The sequence below is a fragment of the Centruroides sculpturatus genome, unplaced genomic scaffold, assembly GCF_000671375.1.
Source record: "Centruroides sculpturatus isolate CEXI.00-Female unplaced genomic scaffold, Cexi_2.0 scaffold1698, whole genome shotgun sequence".
Classification (NCBI taxonomy): Eukaryota; Metazoa; Arthropoda; class Arachnida; order Scorpiones; family Buthidae; genus Centruroides; species Centruroides sculpturatus.
In genome coordinates, this window is record NW_019385811.1 from 107,095 (window position 1) to 117,189 (window position 10,095).

Consider the following 10,095-nt stretch of genomic DNA (forward strand, 5'->3'; position numbering starts at 1 on the left):
TTTTTTTTCGTAATCATTAAAACTCCCAATGAAACGCTTTATTTTACTTTCATCTTATAATGTAGGAGAACATAAATTAATTGAGCCTAACGTGTCCGTATGGGTGAGATTGGCCCTACACCTTTAGTTACTTACTAGAAAATAAATTAAATTATTCAAATATATGATATTTCTGTATGATCTTTTTTATTCATATAAAATTCTATTTTACTATCTCATCCCGGAATTTCCCAGGAAAAGAAATTATTTTTCCCGTAATCCCGCTGGAGGCAAATTTCCCGGGAAATGAGAAACCCTACTCTCAATCCGTCTCCATCCCGAATCCGATCGCCTGCGCACGCGGCCGCTCGTGTGATCTACGTCGAATCCGCTTCCGTGTCAACGAGACACGGTGATGTCAGTCCTGACAAGGCACTGCCGATCCTCAGTCACAGTGATATTGTTATCTGGTTAGTTAGTAGTCTATAAAAAATTTACAATAGTATTCCTTATTTTCCGGTAATTTAAATAATCCAGCTTTATTCACGGCTTGTTTTAAACAAATATATGTTTTATCGAAACAGCATGAATTAAACAAGTTTTTGAATTTCGTTTCCTCTTGTACAATAATATGTAACCATACTGAAGAGGGGGATGATATCAGAGAATCTGGGAGAATTTAAACGTAAAAATTATAATGTCCAAACGATATCACATCTATGCCATTATCAGAAATAAATTTTTTATCATAAAACGGTGAGAGTGATATTTTATTCTGAAGATATGTTGTCACATGATTTTTACTTTTAATCCCATATTGTTGATGTCTTAACAGTTCTGTATTAAATAAAACTTCGTTATATTTTTCGTGGTTGAAAGTTTTTAAAACCGATTTTTTAATTCCTTTAGCTGTTTTTTTTATTTTGATTATCGAAAATATAAGAATACATTTTTGATTTTAATGAACAAACTTCTATTATTGGTTTTAATGACATTTCATCTTTAAAATAGCCTAGTTTATTTTTGTTTGTTACATTATATAATTTATGAGTGTTCGGATAGTTGCAGAAATCGAAAATATCTGGAAATGATTTAAAGTCATCATATAAATTATTTGTATAAATTTGAAGTGTTAGCGAATCAGTTATCCGTGTATAACAAATTCACCATATTTATTTTTAAATATTTTATAAAATGTTTGATACATATGTAATTTACTTAATTCTGACACACAAAAACCTATATAAATTGGTTTATCTAAACATAAGTTAATTTTTTTCATTTTAAAAATCATGAGATCATCATTTATAATTTGGAAATTTTCGACAGATGGTTGAGATAAATATTTTTGACATTGATTTTCGGTCATGGCGGTTTTTAAATTTAAACGTTTGCAGACATTGACAGGTTTTACCAAAGAAGCCGTTATTCATTAATTTAAAAAAACATTTATCAAAATCATTCGTCGATTCCTGCCTTTATTTTTTTTTATTAAAAACTACATCTTTTTTAAGCAAGGCTCTTTGTTAAATGCGAGCACTCGAATTTTAGTTAATAAACCCTCTTCTAAATAAAACCTCAAATTTCTATAATGAATTACATACTTTTGTTTATCAAAAAAAGTAGGAATTAATTTCTTATTATCCTTATATNGAGACCAATCGGAAAGGGGAATCTGAGAGAAAAAGGATAAAACCCCGGAAATTCGAGGACGCGACGGCTTCTTCTCCCGAAAGTTCCATGTGACGGATCTGTGTGTGTCTCGCACCCATCTTCGTCTCCATCTCCCGACCTCGGATCGACATCTTTCCATCAACGGAAGTCGACCGCATCGTCCCGGAGCCATCGAGACGTGATGGAATGGTTCATTCACGAACAAGGGACACTCCTTCAAAATGGGAGTATCTTGGAAAGGAGAGGAAGACCCAGAGGCGCAGCCGCCGCAGGACTTCCAAGATCGCGAAAATCTTGTAAGCTTCTTTCGTGTTTAATAGACGGTTGTGTTGTTTGTAAACGAAGCATCTATCTCTGACTCAACTGCTTCCACATGTCGTTGATTGTTACCGCTCGGCAGTTCAAACGTCAAGGGAGACGATGACGATATATATCACATATTATCGTTCATCGAGTTTTTTTATTTCTCCCCCTCGGCCCCCACATAAAGTCAGCACCTAACTTTCTCCAATTTTTATTGTGTTAGTGCACAAACCTACCCGATGGGATATCCCATCTACTCATCAACTCGCCCTTGAACATTTTACTACTAAAGCCTTTAAATACGAACTATTGGATACTCAACACTTTACCGACGATTCTAAACAGAACATCGGCTACAAAAGGTATTTATCGCCACGCGAACCTCATATAAACTCTCTCTCTCGCGACCACTCGTTAATTAGGTCGGTTAATCTAACATTATGATAAGTATCCTGTAACCTTTTTTCTGAAATTATTAAATGGTTATTTGTTATTAATCCTAGAGTCTGAGTGCAGTACTTCCGGTGTGGTCTCTCAATTACGGTTTCTTTCCCGGGATTCCCGCCGTTTATTTTTTAATTCCTTTAGCCCGGGATTTTTTAATTCCTTTAGCTGTTTTTTTTATTTTGATTATCGAAAATATAAGAATACATTTTTGATTTTAATGAACAAACTTCTATTATTGGTTTTAATGACATTTCATCTTTAAAATAGCCTAGTTTATTTTTGTTTGTTACATTATATAATTTATGAGTGTTCGGATAGTTGCAGAAATCGAAAATATCTGGAAATGATTTAAAGTCATCATATAAATTATTCGTATAAATTTGAAGTGTTAGCGAATCAGTTATCCGTGTATAACAAATTCACCATATTTATTTTTAAATATTTTATAAAATGTTTGATACATATGTAATTTACTTAATTCTGACACACAAAAACCTATATAAATTGGTTTATCTAAACATAAGTTAATTTTTTTCATTTTAAAAATCATGAGATCATCATTTATAATTTGGAAATTTTCGACAGATGGTTGAGATAAATATTTTTGACATTGATTTTCGGTCATGGCGGTTTTTAAATTTAAACGTTTGCAGACATTGACAGGTTTTACCAAAGAAGCCGTTATTCATTAATTTAAAAAAACATTTATCAAAATCATTCGTCGATTCCTGCCTTTATTTTTTTTTATTAAAAACTACATCTTTTTTAAGCAAGGCTCTTTGTTAAATGCGAGCACTCGAATTTTAGTTAATAAACCCTCTTCTAAATAAAACCTCAAATTTCTATAATGAATTACATACTTTTGTTTATCAAAAAAAGTAGGAATTAATTTCTTATTATCCTTATATTTTAAGTTTGATTTAGTTAATATCAATTTTTGATAATAAATCATGGAAATATTAATATGTTCAGGAGCTAATGGTAGATAGATCATTATGCCTATCACGAACATTTGGTGGATATTTTATATCGACTTCTAAAATATAACCTATATTATTCCTATCACGGATATTACGAATGTCTAAAGCATTTATCTCATCTCGGAATAACCATCTGAAATTATTTACAGGTAAACAAGAACTCATCACAAATCCATAGAGATTATTAGCATCTATGGAAACAATATAATTGAGGTTAATTTTTATCATATGTTTTTGGGATTAGAGGGTTATTTGCTTTTGCGAATCTTTTTCCTGTTAGAGTGTTATCTCCCCTTGAACCCTTCTTTCAATAAATAAATACACATTAATATCTTTAAATAATTCCAACCGAATTTTTGTCATTTTTAATCCGCAATTCCAGGTTAAGTCTGAAACTTAATTTTCTAAAATTTTGGAATATATCAGAGCTAATAATAACGTGTCTAAGTATTGATATAATTTTAAATAATCTTTAAAAATTTTACAACGAAATTTTTTCCAAATTAATTTCACATGCTTGTAATCATCATCGCTAATGTTTTCTCCCAATAATTCATTATAAAAATACTTTTTGATGGTAAACATCTCATTTTTAAAATAAGAATAAGGAAAAATTGCTTTTCTTTTAAATAAATTTTTATTTTCGTTATTACAGAAAAATTGATTAAAAATAGGAAAATTATAATTTTCATTTTTTAAATTTTCTGTTAAATTAGTTAGCAAATCATTTAAAAATTGATAATTATCTATAAATTTAAAATGATCTAAAGTAAATGTAAATTTTTCTAAATTTACAGGAATAATATGAATTCTCGAAAATAGTAAGACTAACCCACGAAATTACTGCTCTAAGTTCTAACATACCATTTGAAGGCTTTTTTTCTTAATACGAATGTGAAAAACCATATATTTTGTTTATAAAAACCATAAATTTAAAGTATACGTTATACGATAAAATCATTAAACCATATACTTTTAAATCGTAACTAAAAAAGTGCTATACAATAAAATATCACCACACAATAAATTTTTCTATATACTTATACGATAAAAAACATACTATTAAATGTAGAACTTCTTTTTCAAACATAATTAAAATTTAATATATTCCTCCAAATGCTGTCCAATTGCGTCGAATGCTCGTTTACAGTTGTTAAAATCTTTCACGTTGATATACTTATTAGGTTGATACCATCCCTTGGATTTTGTGACAGACGTAGGAATTTGTCTGAAACTCCTGAATTTCTATTGTTTCGATTTGACTAATTTTAACCTTAAAATCTGGGATTATCTGCTTACTTTTATCAGCTGTTAGATCCAAATCGAATTTCATCGTTTTGCTTTCACCAGCCTCACTGGATTTTGGTTTAGGACCTCTTTTCTTACCTTTTTTCTCGAAATCAAAACCAAATTCTACAATTAGTTTATAAAAAAAATTATAATCTAAATTAAGTTTGGTATTATGATTATTATTAAAATAAAAATTACTTACCACCATCAGAGGAAAATCCGGTACCTATTCTCATAAAATAAAGAGCGGGTAGCATTCGCTTGGCTTTACGAAAACGATGAGAATCTGTACTGGAATCGTGCAAAAGAGAATATTAAGTATTGTTTTAATGTTTCGTGTTTAGTATTAGTATTATATAAAATTAATTTTATTATTTTAGATAAACCTGAGGTTATAACAGTTTGAAATACATATTAATTTAATCAAACTTGTCAACCTTAGGAAATTTAGAAAATTTATATTTCATTCCTGGACTTATCTCTTTGAACGTTAATAAAGTTTTCTTATCATTTTCTAAATATATTTCTCTCATGTTTTCTGCACATCGTTCGAACGAACTGTATAATCCATTACATATATCGTTAATTAATTCCTCCATCCTCGTCAACAATTATAAAACCATATTTTCCTTCGCCTTTCCAAATGTCTTTGACTTTAAAATAGCGCAGGATAAATGGAAAATTATCGGGAACATCGAACGAAAAATTTTTCGCTGCAGAAATACAGACATTCGGATTTATTTATTTAGCGTATGGTTTATACATGACACAAATAAAGCGTAACAAAATGAAATAGAAAAATAAGAAATAGTAAATCTATATACAAAAACATTGAGAAATTTGCATAAACGAGAAGCGGTATAATTTTTATAATCGCCGTAAGTAACCACAAAACCGTACATTCCTATGATTGTAGCTTAAATATAAAACTAACTCTCTCTTTAAAAAGTAATTTATATAAAATACCAACCAATCATATTTTCTTAAGAAACTAACAGCCAATCGTATATTATCTACAAATCAAAATATATTGGCGATATTTCTAACGTCATAAATGAAGAAGAAAACATATACATACCTGAGATAAAATGGGACACACGTTTATCTGTTACGATGAACAAAGAAGATGCACGGAGTTCACACGAGTTAGTTCACGGTACAGTAGAGGGCGCAATTTTTAAATTGTAATTGTATCGATGTTTATTTTTTTATAATTCAATATGTATTAATGCTTTACATTAAATTCCTATACAAATTAAATTTATACTGCAAACTGCATCTCTATACTATACTGTACTACTAATGTAATGTTTTTGCTATCTGAAAAAGAAATTATGATTTACCGATGCTCGATAACACTTACAGAAAAGAATTCGATTGTATAACCTAATTTGATAAATAATGAAACCTTTAATTAAAGGGATTTTTTATTGATGAACAAAAATCGTCCTGTTGAAAGACTCAACGAGACTTTTCCGAATATTTTCATGAAATTCAAAATCTAACAGAACAAAGAAAAAGTTACGTTTATTATAACGAGAGATAAACATTAAATTTACATACATTGCACATCCGGCAAATTTTCTGATATCCTGAAAAGTGTTCTGCATCTGGAAAGAACAGAAATAACAAAAATGAAAGAAGAAAAATAATCCGAACGTAAAGAATCTATATACCAGCATATAATCGAGATGGGTTGATAATGATAATAATAATAAGCGCAGAGTCTAAACGGTTAGGAGTTAAAGGTTGAAATTTGGTACACGGTTAAGGTACGTCACGAGAAAGTACACTAAAGGCTGGTATACACGGTAAGGAAATCCTCAAAGGATGTGTTTAACAGACGAAAAAAACTCGGATATAACTGGCTGGATCGAACATAGTAATTTACAAAACTTATTAAAATATCTCCAAACGTATAAAGAATTATTTTTATTTAAAAATGGATAGATAGAAAAAAAAATCACGGTTAATCCTCAAAGGATTTCCTTACCGTGTATAACAGTCTTTTTAAGAAGGGATTTTTCGAAATTCCCCGCTGCAGGGGAGAGAGACAGGATTAAGTCTTCCCGTAAAGAACTCCGCTTTTATTATACTATTTTAGATGCGGTTTTTTGCGTTTTTAATTGCGTTTTAATAGGGGTACGTCAAGAGAATGTACACTAAGGCCGAGACTCCACTACCGTAAAAACGGCATAAAAAGCCCTCGCAATAAAAACTTTTAATCACGTGACCCTGATATTTTACGCTTGAGCAAGTCATAAAACCAGCGTAAAAGCGAGTTGAGCTGTGTTCAACTTTGGACGCGAATACGACCGTAAAACGGTACCATCCACCAATCAGAAGTCAGTTAAATCTAGGTCATTGTGACGCGGTGCGAAAATGGTGGAAAACGAGCTTTTGTGTACGTTCCCTCGTGGGTACTCTAGAACAGTGGCGTACCGTGGGTGTCAGCCGCCTGGGGCGGAGGAAAATTTTGCCCCCTTATTTAGGTATTTCAATTTAAAAGACCAAAATTCAGTTTTGTCACATAACAAGCAATGAAAAATTCGGTGGTAGTGCAGCGACCTGTTTAAAATAGTTCTATTGGATATTAGTGGTGTATATGAAAAAATTACTAGTTCACCCGGACGGCGAGTCGATTCCCGGATTGTCCGGACGATAGAACTATCGTAGGAGCGATGCAAGTATAGATTAGGAAGTTTCAAATTTTTACAAGATATTATTATCATTTATTGTGAAATTTTGCCGCCCTCTAAAAGGTAATTTTGTCGCCCCCTAAAAAGTGCCGCCCGGGGCGGGCCGCCCCTGCCGCCCCCACTACGGTATGCCACTGCTCTAGAATAGATCTGGAAAGATTTATCGAAAACATCCGAAAGTATTCGTGTATCTACGACAAGAAGTATCCCGATTATAATAATGGATGCCTAAATCACGCGATACGGACGGCCAAAGGAAAATCCTTCAATTTAGAGGAGTATATAATGAAAAAAGCTAAGCTTATTAAGTGCTGTATATTATATTAATAATACGATAATAAAAGTTAATACTGTATATGAAAGTAAAGATATTATTTTTACTACATTTGTAATTATAGTACAGAAAAAACTTGTAGAATATAATCATTGTCTTTATAACTTCGATAGTACCGTCGCCGTAAAAACTTCGCTAGCCAGACCTCCACCGCAATCCAGAGGCAAACGCAAATAGGTCACGTAATTAAAAGTTTTTACGGCGAAGGTTTTTACGCTAGTGGAATCTTGGCTTAAGAAGGGATTTTTCTCCCTTCTTAACACTCCCCCCTCGGGGAAGTGTTAACAATGGAAGTGTTAAGAGAAAGCGACGTGCAAGTTTACAGGCGCAGATGCGGTATTTTGCGTTTTTTCAGGAAATCGAACATATTTTTAAACCCATCTAAAAATTTTCTAATTAGTCTGGAAACAGGGAGACCTAATTCTTGCATTCTGTGAAAACGGATAAGATTGGCTATAATATAATAATCTTAATCTTCTCTATCGTTACTTTTTGCCCGAGCAANTATTTATTTTCCACTTCATAGATTCATTTACTATTTCACAAGAGGGCATCGTTTACATTATAACATGGCGGACAGATACTTGGAAGAATATTCTTCGAGGTAAGAACCGTGGCAGCGCAGAACTACTCTTGAAAAGTAGTTTTACACGCGGATTGTTTCATTTAACTAAATAGCAATAAACTGTATTTATAACAATGTAATTACTTTAGAACGGAGACTATTAATTAATGAAATCGAACTGTTTTTTTAAATGCGACTTTATAGTAGGCTTAATTGTGTGTTTAATGTTTAATTCCAATAAAAAGTTTTTCTAAGAGTTTAACTACGAATATATCTGAAGTTTAAAATATAAAAAGAATTTTCTTAAATGATTTTATAAATGTCGAATATTTTATGTCTTTTATAGCTTACCCTGAACGTATATTCGAAATAAGTTCATTTTTAAATTAAAAGTAACACATAAAAGATTCGTCTTCCTGAATAACACATGGAAATTCGTTATTCTACTCTCAAATAAATTATAATTTCATTATTATTATTATTTTTATTGATGATAACGTGTTATGTGATTTTTTTAAATTGAGGAATAGNGAAATTTTTTCCAAATTAATTTCACATGCTTGTAATCATCATCGCTAATGTTTTCTCCCAATAATTCATTATAAAAATACTTTTTTGATGGTAAACATCTCATTTTTAAAATAAGAATAAGGAAAAATTGCTTTTCTTTTAAATAAATTTTTATTTTCGTTATTACAGAAAAATTGATTAAAAATAGGAAAATTATAATTTTCATTTTTTAAATTTTCTGTTAAATTAGTTAGCAAATCATTTAAAAATTGATAATTATCTATAAATTTAAAATGATCTAAAGTAAATGTAAATTTTTCTAAATTTACAGGAATAATATGAATTCTCGAAAATAGTAAGACTAACCCACGAAATTACTGCTCTAAGTTCTAACATACCATTTGAAGGCTTTTTTTCTTAATACGAATGTGAAAAACCATATATTTTGTTTATAAAAACCATAAATTTAAAGTATACGTTATACGATAAAATCATTAAACCATATACTTTTAAATCGTAACTAAAAAAGTGCTATACAATAAAATATCACCACACAATAAATTTTTCTATATACTTATACGATAAAAAACATACTATTAAATGTAGAACTTCTTTTTCAAACATAATTAAAATTTAATATATTCCTCCAAATGCTGTCCAATTGCGTCGAATGCTCGTTTACAGTTGTTAAAATCTTTCACGTTGATATACTTATTAGGTTGATACCATCCCTTGGATTTTGTGACAGACGTAGGAATTTGTCTGAAACTCCTGAATTTCTATTGTTTCGATTTGACTAATTTTAACCTTAAAATCTGGGATTATCTGCTTACTTTTATCAGCTGTTAGATCCAAATCGAATTTCATCGTTTTGCTTTCACCAGCCTCACTGGATTTTGGTTTAGGACCTCTTTTCTTACCTTTTTTCTCGAAATCAAAACCAAATTCTACAATTAGTTTATAAAAAAAATTATAATCTAAATTAAGTTTGGTATTATGATTATTATTAAAATAAAAATTACTTACCACCATCAGAGGAAAATCCGGTACCTATTCTCATAAAATAAAGAGCGGGTAGCATTCGCTTGGCTTTACGAAAACGATGAGAATCTGTACTGGAATCGTGCAAAAGAGAATATTAAGTATTGTTTTAATGTTTCGTGTTTAGTATTAGTATTATATAAAATTAATTTTATTATTTTAGATAAACCTGGGGTTATAACAGTTTGAAATACATATTAATTTAATCAAACTTGTCAACCTTAGGAAATTTAGAAAATTTATATTTCATTCCTGGACTTATCTCTTTGAACG

At 30.5% G+C, this 10,095-nt stretch overlaps 1 long non-coding RNA gene across 1 annotated transcript; it reads right to left on the minus strand.

Moving 5' to 3' along the window:
• Positions 1-4,221: 4,221 nt before the first annotated feature.
• LOC111642267 lies at positions 4,222-5,911 on the minus strand. Its single transcript, XR_002759533.1, has 3 exons — positions 5,752-5,911; positions 4,876-4,959; positions 4,222-4,796 (listed from the first exon to the last, which is right to left on the minus strand). It is a non-coding gene; the product is annotated as an uncharacterized LOC111642267 (long non-coding RNA).
• Between the last annotated feature and the right edge of the window lie 4,184 nt (positions 5,912-10,095).